At 32.0% G+C, this 12414-nt stretch overlaps 1 protein-coding gene across 2 annotated transcripts in view; it reads left to right on the top strand.

The window, feature by feature from the left end:
- The window catches only part of LOC124369176 (protein-serine O-palmitoleoyltransferase porcupine), a 57945-nt gene that overhangs the window by 655 nt on the left and 44876 nt on the right, over positions 1-12414 (top strand). Inside the window, exon 1 of one of the 2 annotated variants that reach the window (XM_046826983.1) lies at positions 235-256. The exons of the other annotated variant lie outside the window; for it this stretch is intronic. The gene's annotated coding sequence lies outside the window, so the exon portion shown is untranslated. Of the gene's footprint in view, positions 1-234; positions 257-12414 lie in introns of those variants that run through there. 2 annotated transcript variants of the gene reach the window in all.

The raw sequence follows: 12414 nt of genomic DNA, 5'->3' as shown, positions 1-12414 counted from the left end.
GAATTTCAATTAAATTATAGTCACCGGATTCGGCAATGGTTATGAAGTTTAACATAATACAATACACTTTCAATATAATGATATTTCTCCTATAGTAATTCAGTTTATACACTTGTGTTGTGTAAGGTTTTTTGTACTCTGCCTAGAATTTTTATTGTACTTCAACTGTCTATTGTAACTGTTTTGTTACTTAATAATAAATAAAAGAACCTTAAATCTATGAAGAATTTCAAGTTAATTGTTTCGTCAGTAGAAGGTGAGTGAATTTATTGTTAGTAATTACACGAGAATTGCTTAGCCTATTTGGGTTTCTCATCAAAAAGTTCCCCTAATTAAATGAATGAACTCAATATTTGATCACAGGAAGTTAGTACATGTTGTTAGGACCATAAGTAGAAGATATAATTCCTACTATTACATATTTACCTGTATATCAGTCACACATTTATTTCAATGTACGTAGGGTGTTATCTAGAATCCACTAATCCCACAAAAATATATGTTTAGATGGGGCAGTTTTCCCTAGGTCTCAAGAGATGGAACCATTGGTGTTCCTCCTTAGTGGTTGATGAAAAATACAAATATATGAATACTAAAAAGTTACACGGATTATTTATGTGTATTGTGGTCAAAAATTTTTGAGCATTTTGCAAACCATATGTTTTATATTTCGATTTTATTTTATTTGTATATTATTTTTTATTTTACTATATAAGCCTACATGTGTTATATAATTTTTATCAGCGCAAAGTGCAGATTGTAAGTGTTTGAAACATAATACATTATTTGTTTATATAAAAAGTTATATAAAGGAAAATTGTGCATTTTATTAAAAAATATCAATTCAAAATTAAGTGCTTAGGAAAAATGATTTTTGTTATTATATGTGGTAATTCTGAGCCATTCTGGATAACTTGAATAGTTTACTATTAAAATATTTTACAAAGTGTGAATAAAGAACATATAAAATGATTGAAACATGTGTCGAAAAGACGAGTTAAACTAAAAATACTAATTCAAAACTATTGAATGAACCAAAGTCTCTATCCGTAATTACTATTTGTATTACAGCATATTAAATGCTTACAGGACAAGGTATCTATATTATACATACAGATAGATAATTTTAACCGGCTACCTTATTTAATCCACTCATTGAGGTTGAAGTTCACTATCGTGATCTGAACTTGAATTTAAAAGCTATGGACAGTTGTGATCAGTACTTACTAAATAATCATTCAACGTGATGATAGGAATGTACCAAATCACAAATGCCTCTGTTCATAAGTTTCATCGTTTCATCATGTTAAGAAATGTATATGTAGGTTCAAATCACTATATATGGTAAGTCATTGTGTACTAAACTATTGGAGGTATGTATGAAATTAATAGATAACAAAATTTAAAAATATAAACAATTACCTCATAAATACAATTATTCATTTTCAAATTTTTTTTGTAAATTTATAAACTTACACAGTAATGAATGAATGAATGAATGTTTATTGTCATATTACATCTTACAAGATCCAGCTATGCTGGTATAACAGATGACATAATCAGAAATTTCCCTTTTTTCGGTCTCCCATCGTTAGTAGTAATAGATTTAACAAGAACAAGATTCCAGCTAAAAAGATTTGCTAACAAATAAATAAGCTCTAATATTAATAACAGTATAAAAATTTTCATCTATGAATAAATTAACTATAAACTAATTAACAGTGTTAAAACCTATGTCAAACATTTATTTTGTAAAACATTCCTGAGTCAGATAACATTCAAATTGTAGTACACCATAATGTAATAACAATCACTCATTAAACTAATTAACAAATAAAGCAATAAAATTAGTAAAACAATTAACAAATAAAACAATAAAATTAGTAAAACAATTAACAAATAAAACAATAAAATTGGTAACAATATAACATATTTAAATAACAAAATGGAGATTAATTATTGAGTTTTTTATTATATTAAATTAAGTTTCCTATGAGAAAACACTTAATCTTCATAACTAGGTTATTATGTTTTTGTCATTTAGAAATTCGGAAATCTTTTAGTAGGCCTTTTCGACAAATGTACTTTTTATTCTATCTAAGAATTCAACCTGTGGCATTTGTTTGAAATTGTTAGGCAATTTGTTGTAAAGTTTAATACCCATGCAATACAAACTTTTTTCAAATATGGCTGTGGTGTGTTCAGGATATACTAACAAATTGGTATTTCTAGTATTGTGTTGATGAATAGTTTTTTCTTTAGAAAACCAGTTCAAATTTTGATGAACTTGACTCAGTACTTCATACATGTACACACAAGGGACAGTAAGAATCTTCAGTTTCTTAAATTTGTCTTTACAAGAACTTCTTCTGGATGAGAATGTCATTATTCTTATAACATTTTTTTGGATTTTTTACACTTTTTCTGCTATTTCTACTGAGCCCCACAATGTAATTCCAAACTTCATAATTGAGTAAAAATAGCCATAGTATAGGGTCATCTTTGTTTTTAAACTTGTGATGTGTGTAACACAGCTCATATTGAAACAGATAGAATTGAGTTTTTTACATAAGTTTTGTATTTGTCCTGTCCATGTCATATGTTCATCACAACAAACTCACAATAGTTTTATGTTTTTGCAGCTATTTATTTATTCTTTATCTATTGTGACTGTAAACGTTTCTTCTCTTTGCTGTCTATTTTGAAGTGAATAATATTTGTTTTTGTAGTATTCAGAATCATTCCATTAACTTTAAACCACTCTTCTAATTTAACTATAGTTTGTTCTACTAATAATTTCATTACATGTAAGTTTTTCTCCTTGATTATAGCTGTGGTATCTTAAGCATATAAGACTAATTTTGTGTCTATGTCTTGTGGTAGATCATTTGTATACAATGTAAATAGTAATGGTCCTAAAATCGATCCTTGCAGAACTCCTGACACTATATTTTCATACTCTGAATGATACTTTTTATAGTCTGATACTAAAGTTGTTTTTTTTGTTTTCTCCCTGTAATATATGACTTAAACCAATTTAAAGATGTGCCCTCCACTCCATATAATTCTAATTTCTTCATTAAGATATCATGATATACACAATCAAATGCCTTTGATAAATCACAGCACACTGCCACTGTAGACTGTGATCCATCCAAAGCTTTGTAAACTTCCTCTGCAAGGTTGGTAAGTGCAGTGAAATTTGAGTCATTTTTTCTAAAGCAATGTTGACATCCAGTAATCAGACTATTTTTTTCTAGGTATTTGTATAATTGATGGTTTACTACTTTCTCATATAGCTTGGAAAACACTGGTAACAATGAAACCGGACGATAGTTTTTGACTTGAGTTTTCTCACCTTTTTTGTAAATGGGTTTCAATTGATTGATTGATTAATCAAATTTGTTATTGGCTTCACAAGATATTCCTTACAGTCTTTAACAATTATTGAGGGAATTTTGTCCCAGCCAGTAGACCACTTGTTAGGCAATGTTGATATTAATTTATGAATTTCTTTCGCTTGAATAGGTTTAAAACGAAAAGACGTATTGTTAACTTTTTGTAATTTTCCCACTGCTCTTACCAGAGAGCTTTTTATATTCAATTGTTCTACAGTCTTTAAATAAGATTCATTAAAATGATTAACCATCTCACTATGTTCTCTAATTACTTTCCCAATAACCACTATTTCTCTTACTCCATCGTGATTTTCTGTGTTTATACCAATTTCCTGTTTTATAATTTGCCAGGCTGCTTTACCATTGCACTTAGATTGTTCTATGTATAAATCATTAGCTCTTCGCTTAGCTTCTCTAACAACCTTTTTAAAAATTGTATTATATATTTTATAATGGGTTTTAATTTCTTCATCATTTGAAATTTGTGGTTGTTTGTGGAGTCTTCTCTTATTTCTACTTGAAATTTGTAACCCTTTTGTTATCCACTTTGCTCTAATCTTCCCTATAATTTTGACGGATTTAAGTGACAAAGAATAATTATTTATTATTATTATAATTATTATTGGTAATGTATTTCTCAAGTACTAAAATACTGTAAAAGGTTATTGTGTTAAGTAAGCAATAATACACTAAGGGCTAACATTTAAAACTTAACGAGTCTAAGAAGTATATTAACATTAACCATCAAGTAAATGTCTTCTTCTTTTGAATGGTGTGCATTGATTTAATTTTAGTGCTGAATATCATAATCAAATGTTGATTTGAAAAAACGCTTACACTATCAGCAATTTTGATTGTTCAACAGCTGTTGAACGTACAGAAATGGTAATTTTATAGTAAAGTAAGGGAGTAGCTCTATGACAATTACAGGGTTAAATGCTACATCCCTGGGGTTTTGATTATCCATACGAATATTCTAAACCCTTCAACTTTTGGAAAAATAATTTTAGAAGAAGATGAAAGATGTACTAAAATAGCTTTGGCTATATAGCTATAGCTATTGGCATCATCGGCATATAGACAAATGGTGTTTTTGTTTCGTCAGAAATAACACTAGGTAATCCTTTTATGTAACAAAAAAATAACAGAGGACCCAAAATTAAACTATGAGTGAGGTACACCATGTTTAATTGTTCTCAACTGTGACTTTATGGAGATTAATTGGTTATGATTGTTTATGTGCATAATTTCTATAAACTGTTTTCTATCGGTTAGATGTTAGTGCCTCCCAGCAACACAACTTGTGTATCACCCTCTAGCATCGCAGAATCAGCAACTTGAATTAGTGTAGTGTTGGGCTGAACATAACCATAAGCATTGACTTGACCACAGCTTAGTTCTATTTTACTCTGCACATAACTGCCCTGACTATCAGAGCAGAGGGAGATTTTTACTTTTGGATAGGAAAATACCTGAGTTGTTTGATGATTCTTCTTACAAGTCCTATGAGAATTATGTGTTTTTGTGCACACAGACACTAAGAAAACCAGTTGAAGTGGGTTGGTTAGTTCCTTCATCTAGAACACTAAGAACATCATGCAAATCTTTGGTACTTTGCCCGTTTTTATTTTTATTACACTTAATTTTAGTCCAAGAATCTCTGCTGTAATTTCTGGTGATTTCACAACTATTATTTAAGTTTTATTATCTTTTGTATGCATTATAGTTTTGGGGACTTTCTTTTTTTCTTTAATATTGAATAAAAGAGGTCTTTAACAGTGTTGATTTCAATTTTCATGATCTGGTTGTTATAAGTTATAAATGCTAAGTAGTCACATTTTTGGATTAAGGCATGATTTGAAATCTTGCTGATAAGTCCTTCTTATGTCTTCTAAAGGTGTTTCCAACTAAAATAAGAAGATAGATTCCACAGTCAAAACCATTCCTATTTTGAGGACACTCCATATTGAAATTGTGCCTTCGGTAAGTAGTCTTTTAATTTTGAGGAAATTGTTCTAGCATTTGAAAGGTGCTGTTCCCGTTCAAGTCCAAATAGTAAAAAAGTTTTGTCAGGTTTGCTGTAGAACAGTAAGCTCCAGTGGGCCCCACTTGTCTCCATGGCTGGTTCTGCATTATTTATTGAAATAAAAATATAGGATTTCTTAAATTCAGCAGTTTCAGGATTGTATTAAAATCAACAACATCCAAATATTCAATTGCCTGACTGACTGCTGGTGTAAAAATATGTGTTAGATGTCAATTCGCTCTGAATTAAAAAATCAAAATAAACATTTAAATGAGTCATCTAAAACCCAATCACTTTTATCTAGTGGAGCTAAAGTAGCTCCCATATTTTCATTTGCTCTTGTATTATTTTTCTCCATATTAATTTTCCTTTGTAGGGTTTCTATCTCATGTTGCAACTTTCCTATTTTTGTTTCTTGTGTGAATTTTGTTGAGTGGGTTACTGCAGCATTTAGACTTTGCAAATCATCCTTCTCTTGTTGAAAACTAATTAATTCCCTCGCCGGTTCCTCTTCTTTCATCCTTATGACTGCTTTTAAGGATTCAATTTCCTCTTTTCATTTATGTTTAGAGGTTTTATCATACTATCTTTAATTTCTACTGCTGTAAGGTATTTCTTTGTGCATTTTCAAAGAAATTATTTAGTTTATAAAAATAGACAGTTTTGAATATTTTAGACTTAGTATGTTTCAGCATGATTTCCAAAGAGATATTACTTGTTAAAAAATGCTTGGTTTTTAATCCCTAAGTTTTTAATAATTGTTTAGGAATCGAAATCCATTGATGTAATTTTTATGGATAATATCCATAAATTCCCACGCTATTGTTTACACATGAAATTAATGCATGGAATAATAATTCTTGGATTAAGATGTATGAATTTACTTAGTTAACCTAGTTTTAAGGTTAACTGTTACTAAGTGTTAAAATATTAAAACATTAAAATCTCATAAATTCCCTATTTCTGGGAATCTTCCTAGTCCAAAGAAATTTTCCCGGCAATATTCCTATTTCAAAAGTTCTCTCCTGCTGGGAATATTCCCGGCACACATTATTAATAGAGTGGAGTATGTGGTTTTGCTGTTGTGGAGTACATGATTGTGCTAATGATAATTTTGGAGACCTTTTAGGTTGGGAAGATTTATCAAGTAAAGGATCTTGACATCCAGGAGTCAACTCCCCATTCACCCCCTCAGTTATCTCAAAATTGACCATTTCACTTTTACCACTCACACAAACTTGCTTTGAGTGTTGCTAGAAGTTACATCTTGGGTTGAAGTATGCGAGAAGATTACAAGTCCACTCCTGGAGGCCTGCGGAGTCGACCAACCTCTCCACATCGGGGAGAGTGGATCCTGGGAGCTTGTTTCCACCTTACAACTTGTAGTTTTGGGCAAAAGGTGTGATAAAGCTTAATGCAGACAGTTCATAGCACCCTGAAACCACTTCAGAAATTCTCCATGTTGACAGTCCTCTCCTGAGCCTTCTCTGAGATTTTTTCTCATATGACCGCAAATTTTTACTATGGTAACCGCAAATCCAGTAGCCAATTGAAACTATGAAAGATTGGAAACCAAGTGTTTAATTGTTCTCATCTCAAAGAGCTCCTATTGGGGAACAAACGAGGTGCTTAAATCCCCTACTCTCAAAATCCAAAGTCAGCTGATGAAATGCTGAGTCTTAATCAATTTTCTTAGGTTTAGCGATGAGGCTGTAAACTCCGGCACCATGTTTTTATTTCTGGTATGTTATATTTGAACCGACAGAGTTTTTATCAGAAGGCTTTCAACACTCTTGTTTGAATATCACTGCCGCCCCTGCTGTCATGTGGCTGTAATGATTGAATTCTACTAAGATGGAGTGAGCAAAAGCCACCGTTGGGTCCTCTTGATGCTTTATAATAATTTCTTACATATTTGCTTCAATTATTTGAAAAGGTTTTTCCTCCTCTGATATTTGTATTGTTAACTTAATTTAAATTGTTAACTTTATACTGCAAGTAATTGTCACCAGTTTTGAAAACTAGTTTGTTTGGGAATGTCATACAACTTTATTTCTTTACATATTCTGTTAGCTATCAATTGCTTTCCTAAGAAGTTTAAGTGGATACTGTCTCTATTAAAACAATTGTTAGATAAAGCTGTCATGTCCAGAAATGAAACATTTTACATTATTCTGGATTGTTCAAAATAGTGCAAATTCAAACTAATGATTTCCTCTTTTATTCTATGGGATAGAGGTAGATCTCGTCGAAAGAGCGCACCACACAATATCGCTTTACAATGCTTGAAAGAGAGCATATTGATTTAAAATTTGCTTAAATAGCTTGAGTGCGTTCACTGTAAGCATCATTTACTCCTCCCATAATAACCACAAACTCTTCTGGTCCAAATTCGTATTCTCGTATTATCCATTATGTCCATGAATTTAGCTCCAGGTTTTACTAACTTCATTACTTTAGAGTTTATTCCCAGATTATCTTGAATTTTTTCTGCCAGATACTTACTAAGGCTGTCACTAACTATGGTAACGCGATGAGATGGAGTTTGTGAAATGTTCTGTCCAAGGTTGGTCTGTTCAGTTTTAATAGCTTTTTCACAAAACATTTCAGGATTTGATTGGTTCTGAGGCATTATCTATTAAGCATCATATAAGAAGAATATTTGTATTAAAAAAAGTTGTGATTCTCATATCGAAGGACAAGTTCTTCAAAGCTTTAGGAACAACTCTTGTGTGTTTTGAAGAAAGGTTTGGCTTGGAATCTATGAGAACACTACAATATATTACATATTGTACTTTCTTTTGATCCTAATGCACCCAAATCCATAACAATGAGTTAAGTTAATTACAATCATTTAGCTGAGGTTCAAGTATTGTTGATACAGCCCAACACTACAGCAGAATTAATGGCTAAATATAGAACTTTAGATATGTTGTGCAACTTTGATGACCAATAGAGATATCACTATTATCAGACTAAAGCTGTACATAACAGTTCAGGGTATTTGTCATAACATTGATAAACAACTAGAAAAGTAAATGTCACAAAATTGAGCCGGGAGGAAAAAATTAATAAAAAACACTTTATTTTTATGTACTAATAAAAATTATATTTACAGATGGATTATGAATTAATACAAATGAAATTATACATTCTGAAGCAGTTGCACCTGTTGACATGTCAGTCTTTATTATCTTGAGGGAAAACAAAAAGAACTGCTGAATTATAAACAATCCTTTCTGAATAAATTCCACCAAAGTACAATGTTGTATGCTCTAAATTGGCTTTTTCTGAAAACTATATGATTTGACCCATTTGTTGAATAATGTTAAGATAAAATAAAAGTCAGAACCTGGCTCAAAAATAGATCATGTGTAATCTTCCAAAACGCCTTTCACAAGTTATAAAAAGTTGTCAGGTTAAACATTAAGCAAGATAGAAAAAATTACAATTGAAAGTTTTTTAAGATTGATGTTAAATTCTGCGTACAAATATAATTGAAATACCTTACTGTGGTATTGATAAATTGGATAATGATTTGGTAATGTTTTAATCACAGCATGTAATTTGATCAATATCTAGAGATGTGTTTAATTGCTTTATAATTATTATTCAACTTGATTGTAACCAATTCAGTTGTGACTATTACAAAGTGCCATTAAAAAAAAATGCAAATTGGTCTCAAAAAGATGAGAAACTCAACAAGGGTGATGATGGCTGATGTGGTAAGCTTTTTGACCAATTTCCAAAAGCCTTCTCTTGTAAGAACTAACATGGATATTAACTCCACTTTTATTTATTTCTCTGTCTTAATCTACAGCTGACAATCTAGGGTTGATTCATTATACTTTTTCCTATCAATATGTCATTAAGAAACATTTGGACCTGGTTTTCTTTTATCTAACGAAAGCGTACGACAGGCTGAAAAAGGGATATAGTAAACATAAAAGGTATATATGTTAGCTTATATAAATAGGTTCTTGTCTGAAAGAACTATTCAGATAAGACTCAGCATTAAAATGTCGAATCTTAGAAAATAGTTTCTCACAAGGCAGTGTTTAAGCTGTACTCTGTTTTCAATAGTAATAAACGAGTTTACGAAGTGCGTTATTCCTCCAGCACAATGTTCTCTATTTGTAGATATCTTGGCATTTTCATCTTGGCAAAGAAGCTGGTTATCACAGAACAAGCACTTCAGCTTACTATCAATAGACTTGAGCAGTGGAGCAGGACACAAGTTTTTCTTTTTAGACAATAGACAATAGTCAATAGATAGTTTTTATTCATGCACATAGAATTACATAATTGGCGTCAAGTAGGTAAAGTTACTCTTTTCACCATCACAGGCAAAGAGCATAGTTTTCTCTCGAATTCATAATGTCGAGAGACACTCAAACTGATGGGACACAGAATTGCTACTTTCGAGATATTAACTTTTTGGGTCTCTTACCTTTCATATTCATTTAACTAGGGTATCATATCTAAGAAATCTAAGACAAAAAAGTTTGTAGCAACTCAATATTCTTAAAGCTCTTAGTGGAACAAAATAGGGTGTAAACCAGATTTGCATGCCCAGATTCTATTGTCACCATATGTTCCTGTCTAGATTATGAGTGCCAAGCTTATGGTTCAGCAAGCCATAGTGCTCTTAAAATGATGTTAGAGATAATCTACAATACTACCTTAAGGCTGGTCACCGGAGCTTTTCGCTCAACTCCTATTGCCAGCCTTCTTGCAGAAATGGATGAACTATTTCTTACCAATAAAGAAATGCAACTGTCCATAGATTATTTTTACTCAATATCAGCTAAACCAGATAACACTGCCTTTGAAGTAATTGTTCACAACCAACTTCATTGTTGTTCCAAGCAAGACCAAGACGTCAGTCATCCCTCGGAGTCAGGGCTAGATTCTATGCTGACCTAGGCCTTGACAAATATGAACTTAGAATTATGCACCAGTGTGATGACCCACCCTGAAGCGTTTCACAACCTTCTATCAATCTTGGTCTGGCTAATTTTAAGAAGGTGTCTACATAGAAGCTGTCTACCAGCTAGAATTCTGTCTAATAATAAATAATCTTGCACCTTGCATTTTATATAGAAAATTTGAGCACAGGGTGCGCTTTTTTTACTGCGGATAGTTGGTATGGCTTCTGACTTCCAAATGACTCATCCATCTATAAGGCAGGACTCACAGCCATAAAGAAGGCCTTAAGCATAGTATGGTCTAGGAATGGGAGGTTGGTGGTCTAAACATAATCCTTTAGTGCCCTACAGGGTATCTGTAACATCTTTCAAAAGAGTATTCTTGTTCGGGACATTTGGAGCTCCCTCCACTCCCTTCAGTCTGAAGGGGTAGTTGTACAGTCTGGCCACCAGGAGGAAGATAGCAACGTTTGAGAGGTGCGGGAAGGTATTTCCAAGAATCGTGTCTGGCCGTTTTCCTCCCCCTTCACCCCTTCTCCTTCCCACCCTCCTTGCACTTCCTTTAGCAATCTTGCTAAAAAAATTAGTCACGTGCTTATGTCATTTTACTGTCCATTTGAGTGTATAAACGATTAATACCACGAGTAATTGCAAGAGGGGAAAACAATGCACAGTGAAGCTTGTAATGTTATTGCCAGTGTTATAAATGTGATGAAGAATAAAAAAAGCAATAATTTAATGTTTCCTTTAAAGAAAGATACTGATTGTGCTGCTTTGTGAACATCTAAATCCTTAAGAAGTATTTATAAAATTAGAAGTGTACATATGTGTTCATAAAATAATATGTGCATACAGTTAAAATAATTCGCAACCATCATATTCTTTCAAGACTAATTTCAATCATGCTATGATAAAAAATAGAAATATTCATAGAGGAGGTATTATTATTACATTGTATAAGGTAAGGTTACATAAATTGATGGTTTTACTTTACCAAAAATTATTGTATGGATGGCAGACGTTTTCATAAGTACTTAATAAATAAAAATTAGATAATTCAATATAAATCTAAGTAAATAATTTTTCATTATTGTTAAATGTCTTGTTGTATTTATCAAAACTGACTTTTGTATTTTACTGCTGACAACTGACCTTCCACACCTGTCCCACCAACTGCCAGTGCTGTATCTAGTTGACCAAGCACCCTGCTGCTTAAAAAAAAAAATTCTTTCTACTTCATTTGACAATTTCTTTTAAAACGCCTCATCTTTTTACATTGAAACAATAGGAATCAGACAAACCTAGCTGAAAAAACTGTATACCAGTTCCAAGATGGCGGACACTCAAGAATAACCAGGAAAGTGCTCCTCTTATTTGACATGGAATTTGATTAACCCTTAAAATCAAACAAAATTATACCCTTCTTAATATCGACCATTAGAGCCATATTGACAGGCCATTTTATTGACAATCCATATTTTTTCATATTAAATGAGTCTATCTCAAACAATAGGACTTATTTTATGACAATAGGAATCAGCCAAACCTAGCTTTAAAAAACTGTTGCCAAAAATAAAATTTAACAATAGGAATCAGGCAAACCTGGCTGAAAAAACTGTATCTTGCACTTTAACAAATTGACAATAGGAATCAGACAAACCCAGCTAATAAAACTGTATTTTCCATTTTAACACTTTGACAATAGGAATCAGACAAACCCAGCTAAAAAAACTGTATTTTCCATTTTAACACTTTGACAATAGGAATCAGACAAACTCCTGTTGTCCAACTTTGGCATGATCACTGTTATTTCCAATGAATGAAATTTGCATTGACTAACATATCTATTGACAATCCTTACTCCCCTAGTTATTAGAACTCAGCATGCCTTCTAAATATCCATGTGGCAATTGTGACATAGGAGTAAGGTTTTCAGGAGTACAATGCACAGGCTCATGTAAAAGATGGTACCATGCTGGATGCCAAAATATTTTGGAGAAAACCCTGAAAAAATGGACTGCTCATGAAATTGCAGAATGGCAGTGCCTCAAATGCAAGGAAA

Source organism: Homalodisca vitripennis, chromosome X, assembly GCF_021130785.1.
Source record: "Homalodisca vitripennis isolate AUS2020 chromosome X, UT_GWSS_2.1, whole genome shotgun sequence".
NCBI classification, from domain to species: domain Eukaryota; kingdom Metazoa; phylum Arthropoda; class Insecta; order Hemiptera; family Cicadellidae; genus Homalodisca; species Homalodisca vitripennis.
The sequence above is the reverse complement of the archived record's forward strand: the minus strand, read 5'-3'. Positions and strand labels throughout refer to the sequence as shown.